The sequence below is a fragment of the Cebus imitator genome, unplaced genomic scaffold (assembly GCF_001604975.1).
Source record: "Cebus imitator isolate Cc_AM_T3 unplaced genomic scaffold, Cebus_imitator-1.0 Scaffold379, whole genome shotgun sequence".
NCBI lineage: Eukaryota > Metazoa > Chordata > Mammalia > Primates > Cebidae > Cebus > Cebus imitator.
The window spans coordinates 850498-868100 of record NW_016107694.1 but is presented as its reverse complement, the minus strand read 5'-3'; the positions used below and the strand labels follow the sequence as shown (position 1 = coordinate 868100).

Below are 17603 nucleotides of genomic sequence, written 5' to 3'. Positions count from 1 at the left end.
CAGACTATTTCATTTGGATTCACATCTCACAGTTCAGGAATTAATACTGACAATTCATCTGACAATTCTTTTAATGAAAAAAGGAGAGAATTTCTTATATATAGAAACAGATAACCCCTTCTCCCAGACTTGATGAATTTAAATGCATAACTTCATCTTAGAAAGAATTTAAAGCCAGTAGCTCAGAATAGTGAGAGGAAGCGAGAAGTGGGCAGGGCAGATCAGGTAGGCATTATAAGACTTGCTAAAGACTTTGGATTAGGGGATAGAAGGCAGAAATGACATGATTTGAATTAATACTTCCTCTTTTTATTTTATTATTATTTTTTATGAAGTTAGGATTCAAATTCTATTTAGGATGCTATTTTAAAAAGAGAAAATGAAAGAACCAGAAATCACCAGTCAGGAGCTGCCAGATTATTTTCAAATATTCTTTTCTACAAGTGGAGCTGCCCACATAATAACAGCGTACTCATTGGTCTTGCCACACAAAAGAGAATTTGTGAGAAAAGTCAAAATTCAGCTTATAACATTCTTTCTCCATAAATGACTAAAGGACATCAATTTTTTCTTTGAGATATGACTTAGACTAAGAACTATGATCTTGGATGAGCCTTAGCTTCCTTGGGCACCCTGGCTTCTGTCTACAACTTGCTATGCTTTGACATTGAAAGGTCCTGGCTGACTTTGGTCAAGTCACCCACCCTTGCTGGCTTCACTTTGCCTCTTCTGTACCAGGGGTCCAGATAGGATGATCTCTGAGGCATTTCCATTTGCCTTGTCATTGTTCTAAGTCTACGCTTTGAATTTATATTTCCAATTAAGTGAGTGATCTGTGAATGATTCAGAAGGAACGTCCTAAAGAAGAGGTTCTAACCCTGCCCAGCCTTATTCTCCAGAAGGTATCACTCCACTTGCCTCCTTTTACACAGAATACTCCGGACAAGTTTGCTTACTTGCATGTTTCTTCCCTGCCTTCCTCTTGTGCCTGCCATTACAATTATCTTTTCCTCCCAGCCCCCACACCCAATTGTAGCCATCTCTCATTTGCTGGGTAAACGTCCCTACAGCACCTCTGGGTAGGAAGCATAACAAGGCCCCAGTTTCTAACCATCAGAAAAGAGAAAGTTAGTGACCAAAGGCGGAAACACAAGAAAGAAAGTTCAAAGGAAAAGGAGGTCACATGGCAAAGATTTCCTGGGGAAACAAACAGACGGAGGAGGAAAGGGGTCAAAAAAGCTGACAGAAATAGCCTCAGGACATTTGCACATGAAAGGCTCTTGAAGTCTATCCGTGCTGCTCAGTCCCAGATTTGGTTTCCTAAGAGGTAAGTCTGGGAAAACTGAGAGGCTTCTAAAACCAGATTTCAAAGCATCTCTCACTCCCTTCCTCCAAGAAACAAGCCTCTAGGCCTCTGCACATAGAAACACTTTCCACAAGGTTTTGCCTTTTGGGGTTCAGAAGGGAAACGAGATAAAATAGGCCATTTGGAAGGGAAGGATAGCAGGAAAAAGGGGGACAGCTAGTGGAATAATAACCACTCATCATAAATTAATATTGAGCCCTAAACATGCAAACCTGCATTTAGAGCACAAAACGATTAGTTTCTTCATAGACTGAGTCTTTACAAATATTGAAGTTGGTTGGACAGAAAACAAACCAACCCTCATTTTCATATTTGCAGGAAATATCTGAGTTTTAGCTTGGGAGGCAATGGGGTGCTCGAGGGCAGGAAACAATGTCTTGAACAATTAAGGTGTCTGCTCCTGCCCTTCAAGGAAGCAGACTGCCTTCCCATCCACCCTGAAGCTATCACTGGGGTGTCTACCCACTGTGTTCACTTCTGCAAACTTTCCTGACAGAAGAAAGGGAGACTTTCAGCTGGACGCTGCTCCCTGGCTTTTCGGAGCGGGTTCTTTACACTGTGCTTCTCCACAGCATGGACCACAGATTAATTGCAGGCATCTGACTGGGAAGAGCTTACTAAAGATGCAAGGTTCTGGCCCCCACCCCAAACCTCTGACTTTGAATCAGTGTCTAACATTTATTTATTTATGTACTTACTTGTTTATCTGTGTTGTTCACTGCTATATCTTCAGTTCCTAGAAAATTATTGAATATGGTAGATGGTCAATAATTTCGTACTGAAAAAATGAATGAATTCACATATTACATTCACTTGGCCACAGTGATTGGGTTTAGGAAACATGACCAGTATGATATAAGAAGACCCAGTCTGAGGGCTCTTGTTGGGAATGAGAGCCATTCTTTTATTGCTGGGATGGATTAAAAAAACCGGGGGGGGGGTGATTTTTCCCTAAGAAAAAGGCAACAAAGAGGAAAACGGATCCAAGAGATTGAGTGAGAAAGACTGGGCCCCGATGACACCAAAATTCTGGAACCAGCTGTGATTTCCTCTGGGGTAAGAGGCAATAAATTCCTTTCTGCTGAAGCTATGCTGACTGGGGTCTTCATCACTCACCAAGACCTGCCAGACTTCCTGGTGCTTCCATGTCAGGATCACACACCCAGGCTGGGTGACAGGCTTTTTCAGAGCAGAGTTGATATGTTTTCATGTTTCCCATATCTCTCCTTTTCCAACTTCCTGTTCCTGGGAGTCTTTAATGTAGGGCAGGGCTTACTAGGCATGGTTATGATTGTTATGATTATTGTAAGAAACTTATTTTTGAAAATGACTTGAGAATTTGCAGATCTTTTTGTGCTTATTATCTCATTTGATCCTTTCAAGAACCAATAAATCAGCCATGGAAGTATAATCCTCATCCAGTTCATTGATGAGAAAACGGACACTCGCGGAGACAAAGGCTCCAGTCCTGGGGTCAGATGACTCATATGCAGCAGCGTCTGACCTGGTCCTCTAATCACATAGCCTTTGCTTTTTCACTTTGTCTTTATGTCTCCTATTCAAGAAAAAAATAATAGACCTAAGATTCAGTGTGTTTTCCCTAATGAATTCATAGACTCGAGCCATAATAGAACACTTGAGATTCGCTGGGCCTTGCAGGAATGTTTCTGAGTCCCACTGTTGGATTTTGTAAATGGAGCAAGTCTCCAACAGGATGATACTCAGGCTGCGGGTGCTTGCTGGAGCTTCCAGATATTTATGATGAGAAATTAGCTGAATTCATGTCAGTGGCATCTTTTCAGCCCATTTCCTGGTACAGATGGTATGGGCTGAAACACAAGAGTGGCATGGAAATCCATCCTGGTACCAGTTCAGCAGATAAATGACATATTTTAGAACTTGTGCCCAGACAACATCCCAAGGTACAAGACACCATTTCCCCTTTACCACCACCTAATGTTCACTGTTGAGAAGCCAGTGCTGAATCAACCTACACACACACACACACAGACACACACACACACACACACACACACACACACACACACTCTTATAATTTATTTACTGGGTGTTTTAAAACTGTACCTTTAGAAAATGACCATGGATGAAAGTATAGAAATAATGTACCAGTAAAAGCAAATATAAGTATGATACTAAGGAAAACTATAGCAAGATATAAAGTTCACCCTAAAAAATCACCTTGTTGAGAAGAAGAGTCTGTTTAAAGATACAAGTCAGAATACAAAGCCTGGTACCTTGTACTTAGGTAAATTAAAATATCCAGAGTCATTTATGGATTTGACATTTGCCATTGGAATCATTAATATTGCCATATTTATAGATAAACCTTGACAGTTATAGTAGTAGTAATCATAATGATGATAAATATGTTATCTGAAATAAACAATGGCTAATACTTTATTGTTAGCCAAGAACTCACTCTCCACATATCATCTCATTTGATAGAACAGTGCTAATGAATATGTGGAGCTCATCACAGGCAGTTCAGAAACAATCTCATGCATTGTCAATCATTGTCCCAAAGCATCAGCTCTCAGAACAAGAACAACTCATTGGGTTCAGCTGGATCATTCTACAGATGATAACAATAGCCAACATTTGTTAAGCCAGGCCCAGCACTACACATTTTACATTCATTATCTCATTTAATCCTCAACCCCAGTTTACTGGTTAGGAAACTGAGGCTTAGCAATGTTACGCCATTTATGATGGTTACTCAACTAGCAAATGAGAAAGTCAGGCTGTGTAGTTTAAAGGTGGTATCCTTGTGGCTCAAGATATGTTGCTAATCCAGTCCTACACAGCTTCATGTTCTTTCCTACCAGAGCTAAGGTATGACAAACTTTCTGCCTTGGGGAAAGGGTCCAAAAGAAGACAAATGAAAGAAAACCTATACTAACTAGCCATTTGCCCTTTGGAAAGTCAGCATCCTCCAGCCTAGTCTTCTGCAAAACAAGACCCTTAGACTAAACTGAAGAATCACTCAGATCTAACATTTGATAATGTCATAAAAGATATCATGTGTAGGAATAGGCCAGTGTGTTGGGAAGGGAAATATTGCTATTAACAAAAAAAAAAAGGAAGATAGGAATAAGCATAGCTACTTCTGAATTCTAGAGAGGCAACAGAATTCATCCCAGGGGACTCTTAAAATGGATCCTAATAGGCCTTTTGGCTGTTAGCATATTTCTTATAAAAGAGTATTAAAAGTCTTCTGGTGCCTGTAAGCAAGTGATTTCTGTACTTCAGAATCCTTCTCAACACAGGGCCCCAGGCAGACACCAAAAATGATCAAAGTGGGCTTGCAAGATAAAATACATTTTATATCCTTCTTACAAAAGAATATCTTGGTTTTTAAAAAAGCATATGCCTAACAGACATCTCAAGGTTATACTGTAGTGCTAAAATAAATGGTGAATGGGTGAAATCCTGTTGGACAAGTGCAAGGCCTGCTAAATGCAATTGCCAAGGACAAGGTTAAAATGCATCTGGAAATGAGGTAGTCCAAGCTGTGGTTGGCTCTGACAGTGACATTCATAAACTCTCAGTCTTACAGTCTAACACCTCTGGGATAGAAATTGATGTATCCACTTTCAGCCAGGAAAGAAAGAGAGAAGCTTCTTAGGGAGAGTCTACGCTCCAGATCATGGGGCTCCCTCCCTCTCTGGGAAGACAGTAGCTACTCTAAGCATGCCAGCTCCCACAGGGCTCACAGACAAAACATCATACAGATGAAAGCCCCCTATCAATCTAGTTTACTTCTCTCTCCTTTGGGAGTGATGATGAGCTTGTGGGATCATAGCAACAAACTGTAAATAATTGTTGCAGGGACAAATGGATGACAAGAGCATCTGGCTGGGCTCTTGGCTGCTGCTGCATTCCAGGTCTGCCTGCTTCAGTCACCACCACACCCGATTCAGAGACACCTCCCGAAGGGAGTGTGTGCCCTCCTGGATTTCATTTCTGCTGCCTTTTGCCTTCCTATTCTTGCCAACTTCTCTTTGTTAAAAGTTGAATGATACAACCGTAGCTGAGTGAAAACACAGCTGGCAAATCTAGCTTTCTTCTCAGAACTGGGCACTCCCATGAGCCCTTTGATTCTCTGTAAGAAGATAAAATGGTATCTCCTGAGGCCCCAGCTGGGTGTCAGTCAAATAAATACATGGAGTGGTCACTGAATGCCAGGCTTAGGGGATGCAAGAGAATCTAAGGGGTGGAAGGGCATGAGTCTTACTTCATGGCCCTAGCAGTCTAGATGGAAAGATGACTGAAATAATAACTAACAATAACAAATGAAAAAATGGTCATGTGCCAAGTGCTATGATGGAGGCCAGTGAGCAATGAGAACACCACATGGGGACCAACTGGGTCATAGAACTTTCTATGTGGTGAAAGTTCACATGCACCCATTTCTGTGTGCATATCCACAGAGCTTTGCAGCTGTGGCTACACCCTTAGCATTACTCCCTCTCTGCATCAATTTCAGGCGTTTTCCTAAAAATGCACTCCTAAGTCCAAGGATAAGCCATGTTCTCCAACTCCTAAAAGCAGTGGTGGCAGCAGTCCATGATGGTGGTCAAGGCCGGACCCGCAGCAGGAAGACTATGGTGCTACAGCCGCAGCAGCAATGCGGCTCTGAAGGCAGCGGCCTCTGTGGTGAACTGAACTCCCTGGGTGCATCATTTTACCTTTTTCTTCATGGGCTGAGGAGCAGTAGCAGCTCTCTGCAGTTACTAACCTGTGGTTTCCCTTACCCTTCTCCTTTTGCCATCTAGATTTTTCAATCAATTCCCCAAATAGAATTTTCTCTGCTCGAAATGTCTGGTGTGTTTCAGTTTTCCTGACTGGACACTGACTGATACAGGGTGCAAAGATGTCTAAGAGATGGCCCTGCCTTCATGGTCTGCTGAGGACTAGCCCTTGGCCTTCCCAGCAGTAACATGTGAATTCTCTTCTCACTTCTCTGAGAGCGATGGGGTAAAGAAGAGAAACCCCTTCATTATCCCCAACTAAATGTGTCCTAGCTTGACTCGTTGCTGGGGACTAAGAGCTTTATCTCACTAAATATGGGTACCCCAAAGCTTTGTGAATTGCTAGATGTAACTTGAGAAAAATAAAAATGAATGAAAAGCATGTGCGGAAGGAAGCTTAGCCAGAGTAGAGAGAAGTGTGAAGGACAAAAGCTGGCCTACGGAGAGGACTCAGAAGGTTAAGAGTGAGCAGTAAGTAGGAAGAAACAGAATTCAAGTCGTTCAGGCCACCTCAGCCTGTTGGCCAGACAGGGTGTGTAAAGGAGTAATGAGCTTCCAATCTACTCAGATAGTTGGGATATTTCTGTACAGCCAATTTCAGTCTAAAGCTGGGTTTATATCTGCAACCTCTCTATAACATGGTGGTTAAGGCATGGCTCATGTGTCAAATCACACACTAGCTACATGATTTTGAGCAGGTTGTTATATGTTTTTGAGCCTTGGTTTTCTCATCTGTTCAACAAAAAAAAGTAGAGTCGGGGGAATGTGATGGTCAATTTTAGGTATCAGTTTAGCTGGAGCGTGCCATCTAGATGTTTGGCCAAACACATCTGGATGTTGTATGAAGGTAATTTTTAAAATTTGAGGTTAATGTTTAAATCAATTGATTTTGAATAAAGCATATTATCTCCATAAAATGGTGGGTCTCATCCAAACCGTCAAAAGCCTTGAGAAAAAGGCTGACCTCTCTTGAGGAACAGAGAGTTCTTAGCCCTCAGACTTGAGTGGCTTCATCAACTCTTCCTTGGGTCTCCAGCCTGTCCTTAAACTTACCAAGCCTCCTCCAATTGCAGAAACCAATTCCAATTCTTGAAACTAACCTAAGTTAATCTCTCTCTCTTTCTGTCTCTCTCTTTCCGTCTCTCTCTTTTCTCTCTCTCTCTCTCCCTTTCTCTCCTCCCTGGATAACTACTATAGGGAGTAATCATTTCTACATTACCAAACATGGAAGCCTGACAGCTTCAGAGGTCGTTACTCAGCTTCCTACAACTTGGTTCCCTGGGCTGGGCTAATGCCCTGAGTTTAGAGGCATTCACATTATGCCCTGAGTAACAGCAAAAATCAAAGCCCCACTGATAGGAAGAGAGATTGTACCAAGAGCACCCGAGAGAGCCCACTTCAAGACCCAAGGGATGAATGGGGCATGTTTGCTGAAGAGAGACCCCGTAACCCTGCCTAAGACAGACTCCTTGGCTGCCTTCCAGAAGCTTAGCTTGTATCAGAAGAGACCTTGGCTGGGCTCATTTTTCTGAGGGGGCATGGGTAGGGGGAGGAATGGCAGAGTCAGCCCCAGCAGAAGTTTATACTGGCCCGGGAATTCATTTGGGAAAAACAGTCTGACTACTAGACCACTTAAAAGGAGGACTCACAGATTCTTTTTTTCCCTAATCTGTGGAACTTTCTGTGCCAACAAAAGCAGCTTAATTTTTTTGAGAGAGCAAACTTTTTCTCCCATGTCCAGCTCCACTCTCAAGGAGGAGAAAACCATCTATCTTCAGTATGAACACATGGAGGACCGAAGTGATTGAGCCTGACAGGCAAGTCCGGTTTTCCTTTTGCACAGGGAATTGGGGCAGCAGGCAGGAAAACTCTCGACTTCAGCTCTCTTGCTCTGGTCTTCACTCTGACATCACTGGCCCTGCACTGAACCTGCTCTCCTCTCTGTGGCTGCTCTGCTCTTGGTCTACAGCTTTAGTCTCTCCTTTTCTCCCACAGTCCCTGCTTGTTTAGCCTGGAGTGTGTGGAGACGTCAAACCATTACTCTTCAATCTTTACCTCCCTGGTGATTCTTCTGAGAGGTGCCCTGCACAGATGCTGGCGCCCAACTCTATCCCCTCTGCATTTACCATCACTGTAAATGTAGCCCAACATGCACCTGCCAATCAGCACCCATTATGCTTTGCCCACAGCCTCGCTTTAACTGCTAGAGCCCTCCTCTACCCACTGTGCCCACTGGAGCCCACACAGCTCCCTCTGCCCTCAGACAGGACGACCCCAAGGCCTGTGCTCTACGCTGGCTCCCAGTGTTCCTCAGTGTCCACAAGGACAACTTGCCTGATGAAGTGCTTTACTTGGCTGCCTTCCCATCTTACTCTTACTGCCCCACTCCTTACCAGTGCTTCTTGCAATCACCTCCTAAAAACTACGGTGGTACCCTCATATCCACAGTTTTGCTCACAAAATTTCAGTTACCCACAACAACCCAGTCCAAAACTTTTACATCACTATTCTTGTGCTTTGGGGCCATTCTGAAGTAAAATAAGGAGGGCTTGGATACAAGCAATACCATGACAATCTGATAACTGAGAGGGTGCATTAGTCTCTTTTCACATTGCTATAAAAAACTGCCTGTGACTGTGTAATTTATAAAGGAAAGAGGTTTAATTGACTCACAGTTCAGCATGCCTGGAGAGGCCTCAGGAAACTTACAATCATGGCAGAAGGCAAAGGAGAAGCAAGACACCTTCATAAGGCAGCAGGAAGGAGAAGCACTGAGTGAAGGGGTAAAAGCCCCCTTATAAAACCATCAGATCTCATGAGAACTCACTCACTATGAGGAGAACAGCATGGGGAAACTGCTCCCATGATCCAATTACCTCTACCTGGTCTCTCCCTTGACACGTGGGGATTATAGGGATTACAATTCAATATGAGATTTGGGTGGGGACACAAAGCCTAATCATATCAGAGGACTACCAGGCGACTCAAGGTGGGCAGTGCCACAGTGCAGAGATGCTGGGCACAGGGAGGATTCATGTCCTGGGTGGTATAGTGGAAGATTTTGTCACACTACTCAGAACCAAACCCTATGCAAAACTTATGCATTGCCTATTTCTGGGATTTTGCATTTACATCACAATGCCTGCATCACTCACCACACTTCATCTCTTCACATAGGCATTCTATCATCTCACATCATTGTAAGAAGGGTAAATACTGTGCAATAAGGTATTTTGAGAGAGAGAAAGACCACATTTATGTAACTTTTATTGCAGTATATTTTTATTATTTGTTCTATTTTATTATTAGTTATTATTGTCAATCTCTTGCTGTGCCTAATTTATAAATTAAACTTTATCATAGGTATATACGTATAGAAAAAAATAGTATATATATATATGCATAAGATTCTGTACTCTCTGCAGGTTTCACACATCCACCGAAGAACGTATCCCCCATAGATAAGGGGGCTACCATATTTGCACTTGAATTCTTGTCTCAGGGTCTGCTTCTGGGAGAAATGTGAGCTGGACATCCTCCTGTTGTCTCTGGAACTGCCTGTGTTCCCCACACGCCCATGGGCATGAGCCTTGGAGCAAACTTTCCTATCTACTATTATGGCTTCATACCCCGAAATTTGCTCACTTTGGTAACAGTGGGAGAAGGCAGGTAGGGCCCAGCATTTCCTTGCTGTTACTTGTCAGCCAAGATTGTTCCCTCCTGTTTGGTTATATCTCATTTTTACAGCCTACTTCAGCTTCTCCCACAATGAACACACACAGGTTTCCTTCTAGAAGCCATTCCAAGGTTGACTTATGGTACTCCTCTAGTTTTTCTTGCTATTTTGCGTGTTTCTCATTTTTTAACCCATCTCTCCTCTCTTTTTAAAAGAGATTGTCTCACGACCTCTGGAACAATTCAACTCATCACATGACCTCCTTCTTGTACTCCCAAGCCAAGTGCAGGGAAATGACTCTTCTAAGGAATCTTCAGTCATCGCTGGCCCCCATTGCAACTCTGTCAAGTCAGAAACTGGCCTTCCTGAATCAGCCCCTTTCAAAGCTATTATTATTTATCTTTCTGGTCTCTGAATTCCCTCAATCTAGTTGACATCGTTTGAATGCAGACAGGCTTGAAACTCTACCCAGGGTGATTCAGCATCCATTGACTTGTGTCCTGTCATTTCCAGCAGTGTGACAAGACCCCTAAGTTAGCTTTGCCCCAAGGTGAGGTCGATGACCCCAGTAATTATTGCTCCACTTCTGGTTGTCTCTCGCTGTGTGTGGCCATTAATTCCTGACTGATAGCAATGCTTGTTCAGTGTGATTTAAGAAACAAAACCTAATATAAATAACTATTTCTGTTGCTGGTAATTGGATCAAACTTCCTCAGTGTTATCCCTAACACAACCCAACTGTCTGGAGAAACCCTTGATTGGGATTTGGAAGAGAGAGAGGTCAGTGTTCAACTCTGCCCCTACCTTTCCAGGTTTTCCTTTCTGCCTACTCCTTAGGTTTCTAAATGACCAGGAGGTTGGTGGGGTGCAGGGAAGACATGGAGACTAATGCAAAGCTCCTAGGCTTTGAAATCCTGTTATCCTAGGTTACATCTCAGTTCTACCATATGCTCAGCATGTAGCCCCTAAACAAGTTAACCACCACTCTAAGCCTCAGTTTCCACAATTGTAAAATAGTAATGATAAAATCTACCTGTACATTAAAAGAGATACAGTATGTCTAATTCATGGGTCAACTATGGAGAAAAGTGTGTTGAAATATTTCACTATGATGGTGGATTGGTTGATTTCTTCTTGAAGCTCTGATAATATGTACAGAGAACTTAGCACAGAGCTGGCACGGTCCGCCCTAAATAAACACACACACTCACCAGGCAGAAAGCTAAAGCAGAGTGATAGATATCAACATTTTATTTTTCACAGCCATAAAAAAGAATGAAATCATGTCCTTTGCAGCAGCACAGATGCAGCTGGAGGCCATTATCCTAAGCAAATTAACACAGGAACAGAAAACCAAATACCGCATATTCTCACTTATAAGTGGGAGCTAAACACTGAGTAATCATGGACAGAAAGTTGGCAACAATAGACAGTGGGGACTACTTGAGGGAGGAGCAGGGAGAAGGGAAAGGCAGAAAAACTAACTGCTGGACACCATGCTCAGTACCAGGGTGATAGATCATTCGTACTTCAAACCTCAGCATTATGCAATACACCCATGTAACAAACCAGCACATGTACCTCGTGAATCTAAAATGAAAGTTGAAAAAAAGTCATACGTGTTATGTTTGAATTCCAGTTATGTATGTACCAGCTGTGTGAGGTTTGGAAAAAAATACTTAAATGATTGCCAGTTCTTTGTTAGTAGAATGGTAGTAACAATTCTAGCTATACGGTGGGCATTCAGTATTTCCTATTTTTTTTCTGTATTTCTTTTTATCTGTTTTTTTAGGTAGTTAATAGTGTGGACTCAGTATAGTCAATTAGGGCAAAATGTGTTTGTCATTTGTTGTTGCTTTGTGATTATTTTGCCCTATGTCTTCTAATGTTAAACTTCCCGATTAAAAACAAACAAAAGATAGCAAAGCCTGAGACCATGCTTAGTTAACAAAAGTTAAAATCTAAAGGTCTCACTGTCCTGTGTAGTAATGCCCCAGGTGGGGATTAAGCCACATATAAAAGATGTGAACCTTATCTCCTAAGATTCAATAAATGTATTTTATTTTGTTAGAAAGCAATTTCCTTCAGGCTTAGGTCAGAATTTCTTTGAAATAAAATGGCAACATATCTCTGCTTTGTCACTGCTCTCAGCAAATCATTAGATCTGTGAAAAATAAATTTCATTTTAACAAAACATCACTCTAGCTCAGAGTCAGCAAATTATATGGCCCATGGGCTAAATCTAGTCCACTGCCTATTTTTGTGTGGCCCATTTTTTTACATTTTAAAATATCCTTTTAGAAAAATTAAAGGAAGAATAATATTTTATGACACATGAAAATGATATGAAATTCACATTTCTGTGACCATAAATAAAGTTTTATTGGAACTCAGTCACACCTATTCATTTATATATTTTGTTTGACTGCCTTCATGCTACAAGAATCAAATAGTTGCAGCAGAGACCATATGGGACACAAAGCCTCAAATATTTTCTATCTGGCCTTTTATATGAAAAGTTATCCAGCTTCTGATCTAGATTCTAGATTGATGGTTTATTCAAACTGTGTTAGCTCTTTAAAAAAAATGCCTCCAAGTTACCTTGAGTAAGGGGTATTTATCATCAGGCTACAAGTTTCCACAGAAGGAACTGGGGCAATCCTAGGGCACAGTGCTGGCATGCAGTAGGCTGCCATCCTCGAGTGGATGCCTCACTGACAGAGACGGAGTTCCAGCCATGCTGCAGGTGCTCCAACCGCTGACTTACAGACAATCACCTGTACAGGCACCAAGCAAGAAAAGAAATCTTGAGACCTCAATTAGACTACAAAAATCTCTCTTCAATATCTCAAGCCTTTCAAAAACCAGGTCGGTTTTCATTTCCTTATCTTCCTACTATTGACTGAGTTCTATCTACCAGGTGCTGTGCTGAACACTTACATCTGTTGTCTTCCTGATTCTTCTTAAGAGCTCTGTGAGGTCAGTGTGATTATCTCCATTTGATGGCTGAATAATCTGAGACTGAGAGAAGTTAAACACCATTGACTGCTTTGGTTTGTTCCCTCCAAAACTCGAGCAGAAGTTGGATCCTCAGTGTGGCAGGTGGGAGGTGGGGGCAAGTGGAGATATTTGAACCATGGGGGCAGATTCCTCATGAATAGATTGGAGCCCTTCTTCTGGGATGAGTGAGTTCTTGCTCTCATGAATGGATTAGTTCCAGAGAGAGCAGGTTGCTAAAAAGAATCTAACTTCTTCTTCTTCCCCTCTCTCCATGTGATCTCTGCACAGACCCACTCCCCTTCCACTTTTCACCATGAGTTGAAGCAGCCTGAGGCCCTCAGCAGATGCAGCTGCCCAATCGTGAATCTTCCAGGTACCAAAATTAGAAGCCAAATAAATCTTTTGTGTATAAACTACCCAGTCTCAAGTATTCTGTTATAGCAACACTATGCCCAAGGTCACCCACCCTAAAAATGTGGATTTGAGGTTTTAAACTGGACTCTTCTGACTTCAAGAGCCCCTGGTTCTACTGATTATACTCTGCTACCTCACATAGGATTGATTTTCTGAGAAATGGAAAGCAAAAGCCTGTTCATTTTAAGAGAAAGTCTGAGCTCTTGTCTGTTTTTCACTGTATTAAGGTATGGAGTAGGGTACAAATCTACCACTGTGGGATCTCAGATGCACTTGGTTGATCACACCCAAAAGGTGCAATAACTTGCTTCAATGAAGCTTCATTTCATGACCACCAGTGCACACTCTATCTCCCGAGATGTACAGTGAATAATTCCTCGCACACGGATTTGGAAACTTAAACATGAAAGTGAGTGGCTCAGCAACCCTGCAGTTTGGACTGTGATGTGACTTTTGCCCCGGCTATGCCACCACTATTGTGAAAAGCATCACTAAGACTCAATCTCCCTGTAGGAATACAGTCCATTTGGATTGGATAAGAAACACCGTTTAGGATGCAGGGGTGTCCTGGATGTCCATTTGGTGCAGACTCCTGTGCCGCCCCCCGAGAACTCAGGAACTTAGCCTGTTCCAGAACATATGGTGGGCCGCAGCAAGAGGCAGAGTGATCTTCCCAATATTCCTTAAAGGATCTGAAAGAAGACATTGAGCTTTATAAAGAATGATTGTTTTCAGGTAGCAACTAAAAGCTAAATTTTGCATCCCTAGGACATCCCGATAAGTCTGTCTTAAAATACTAAAAGTCGTCTTTTGGCAGAAATGCTCCAACCAATTTTTTTTAAGTTTCAAGTGTAAAATATGAGTGGCATATGTGTGCTCATTTATATTAATGGTATAAAACTCATCAAACATGAAAAGATGAAGTATATGACCAGTATTAGCAATGGGCCTAATCTATTTTTAAAAGAAGTAGAATACAATATATGTCAAACACAAATACCAAAACTCTGTAAAATAACTAACTAATTAGTACAAATGGTTACAGGATGCTGATCTATGCCCAGTGGCCCATTTGAGGTGCAATCGCAGATCAGGTTGGGGATAACAGTTTATGTCAGTGAGTCTGCTTTCGGTGTCTGGGAAACAGACCAGGCTGACAGAGGGCAGAGGACTCTATGGAAGGAAGGCCCAGGGCATCTAGAGTCCGGAAAATCAAGAATGAAAGCATAAATAGCAGAGAAGCACCTCCCATCCTCCTGTCAATGGTAGATGGTAGACTGAGTCATGCATTTCTCTGTTGTATCCTCCCATTCCCTCCCTTTCCCCCATCCCCTGTAACAACCTCTCCAAACACTATCAGAATTTGAGTCACCAAAACCATCTTTGTGGATCCTCTTTCTTTGATTTAGAAAGAGGTATCACCAGTTCCCACTTCCTATGATCTGCCGCTTCTTGGTACCATGCTGTCCTAGCACAGCTACCAGGATTCTGTCCATAGTGGTGCCAGAAAGTGGGCATACTTTGGCCCTTTTGTGTGTGACAAGACATCATCTTTACTGGGAAATCAAGTTAGTTGTAGGGAAGAAGTTGATTATTTGGGTGGTTCTCCTGATTGTATCTGGAATCTCCAGACACAGAGTGAGGCTGGGAGGCCAGGAAGTGATGAGGAGTTCTGAGGTGGGGTGGAATGGGGAGACAAGTCTTCCAAGCAGTGAGACATCACATGAAGAAATACACTGCCTGTGAGTAGGGAGAGAAAGCCCAGGATGATTCACTAACAATGCAGCAGAGGGAGAGTCTTCCATGCTAAGGACAGTCTATGTAGCCATCTGCAATAACTCCATGCCACTCATCACCCATGCTTTAGCACTTGGTGTTTCCCAGCACCATGCTCAGCAGAGTACATATAATGAATGCAAAGACAAGTCATGCAGCATATAACAGGCACTTAGCAAATATTTGTTGAATGGAAACGAATGAATGAATATCTAAAGACAGTCTCTGCTCTCAATGTTTTCTCACTCGATAGAGGAGACACAAGCATGGAAAATTTAGTGCTGAAACAACAAAGGTGTGAACTGGAAACCATACCAGAGCAAAGGAGTGACTAATTACTTCTATTTGGGTGGGTCAAAGAGGATTGAGTCTGGGTTTAGAAAGAAGCGTAGAAGTTTTCCAGTTGCAACCAATGCAGAGAAAATAGCATATGCAAAAGCACAGAGTCTAGTATATGCAAATGTATAAAATAGTGTATGCAAAAGTATGATGCACTTGGGGAGCTGGAGCTGTTCAATATGGCTGGAGAGGTAAGTGTAGTGCTCATGATGAGGGGAGTATCACAGCTGAAAAGGTCAGGAATTGGATCATAGAAGGCTTGACGAGTTATCCCAAGAAATATGAAATACCATCCTGTATGGGATGCATAGACTAGCATCCTTGTAACCATTCACTTTAGTTAGTTATTTGTTCTATAGGGTTTTTGGCAGCTTTTGTAGTATTTGTGCTTAACATATATTTATGCTACTTATTAAAAAAAAAAAATTAGGTCATCAGCAAAGCCTGAGTCCTATCCTCTCACTCTTCTCCCCGGACAGCATGAGCTTCACCACTCCCTCCACTTTCTCCACCAAATACCGGTCCCTGGGCTCTGTACAGGTGCCCAGCTATGGTACCAGGCTGGTCAGCAGCGCGGCCAACATCTATGCAAGCACCGGGGTCTCTGGTTCTCAGATCTCCATGTCCCACTCCACCAGCTTCTGGGGCTGCAAAGGGCCCAGGGGCCTGGCCAAAGGGATGATAGTGGGGTTCTGGCAGGAGGAGGAGGCATCCCGAACGAGAAGGAGACCATGCAAAGCCTGAACGACCATCACCCAGCCTCCTACCTGGACAGAGTCAGGAGCCTGGAGACCAAGAACTGGAAGCTGGAGAGTACAATCAGGGAGCACCTGGAGAAGAAGGGACCCCAGGTCAGTGACTGGAACCATTACATCAAGACCATCGAGGACATGAGGGCTCATATCTTCGCAAATGCCGTCGATAGTGCCTGCATCATTCTGCAGATGGACGATGCCCATCTTGCTGCTGATGACTTTAGAGTCAAGTATGAGACACAGCTGGCCATGCACCAGTCTGTGGAGTGATATACTTGGGCTCTGCAAGGTCACTGATGACACCAGTGTTGCTTGGCTGCAGCTGGAGACAGAGATCAAGGCTCTCAAGAAGGAGCTGCTCTTCATGAAGAAGAACCACGAAGAGGAAGTAAAAGGCCTATAAGCCTAGACTGCTAGCTCTGAGTTGACCATGGAGATAGATGCCCCCAAATCTCAGGACCTCGCCAAGATCATAGCAGACATCCAGGCCCAATATGATGAGCTGGCTCGGAAGAACTCAGAGGAGCTGGACAAGTGCTTGTCTCAGCAGATTGAGGAGAGCACCACAGTGGTCACCACGCAGTCCTCTGGCGACAAAGCTGCTGAGATGGTGCTCACGGAGCTGAGACATACAGTCTAGTCCTCGGAGATTGACTGGACTCTATGAGAAATCTGAAGGCCAGCTTGGAGAACAGCCTGAGAGACGTGGAGGCCCACTACACCCTGCAGATGGAGCAGCTCAACAGGATCCTGCTGTACCTGGAGTCAGAGCTGGCACAGACCTGGGCAGAGGGACAGTGCCAGGCCCAGGAGTACGAGGCCCTGCTGAACATCAAGGTCAAGCTGGAAGCTGAGATCGCCACCTACCGCCACCTGCTGGAAGATGCTGAAGACTTCAATCTTGGTGATGCCCTGGACAGCAGCAATCCATGCAAACCATTCAAAAACCGCCACCCACTGGACAGTGGATGGCAAAGTGGTGTCTGCGACCAACCACACCAGAGATCTGAGGCATTAAGCCAGCAGAAGCAGGGAACCCTTTGGGGAGCAGCAGGCCAACAAAAAGTTCAGAGGTCAAAAAAAAGATTAAGCCCATTGTTAATATCTGAATAATACACTTCACTTTTTAATGTTTGATGAGTTTTTATAACATTAAAATATGATGCTCATTTCTTATGAATGATTTCATTTTTGAAGAATTAATCAATCCAATTGATTGGATTGGGTGGACTATGGTTATTCACTGAACTAGGAGAAATTGAGTTTAGGCAAAATCTTCCCATCAGGTTTGGACAGGCACACACTTAGCCAGCCCTATCATTACAGCCTGAAAAAAACCTGTCCTGCAGCGTGCTGTGACTAAGGTATCTATACCCTCTGGGGGTTCCAACGTGGGGGTGTGCTTGGACTCTGGACCCCCCCACCCCAGGCAATGTATGGACAGCGGTGGCTGGAGCCTGGTGCTGCCATGCTGTTCTTTGCACTGGCTCCAGATTTCTTTTCAC

General features: G+C 43.2%; 1 pseudogene; it reads left to right on the top strand.

The window, feature by feature from the left end:
* Window positions 1-5956: 5956 nt before the first annotated feature.
* LOC108288598 lies at window positions 5957-17116 on the top strand (annotated as a pseudogene).
* Window positions 17117-17603: the final 487 nt, after the last annotated feature.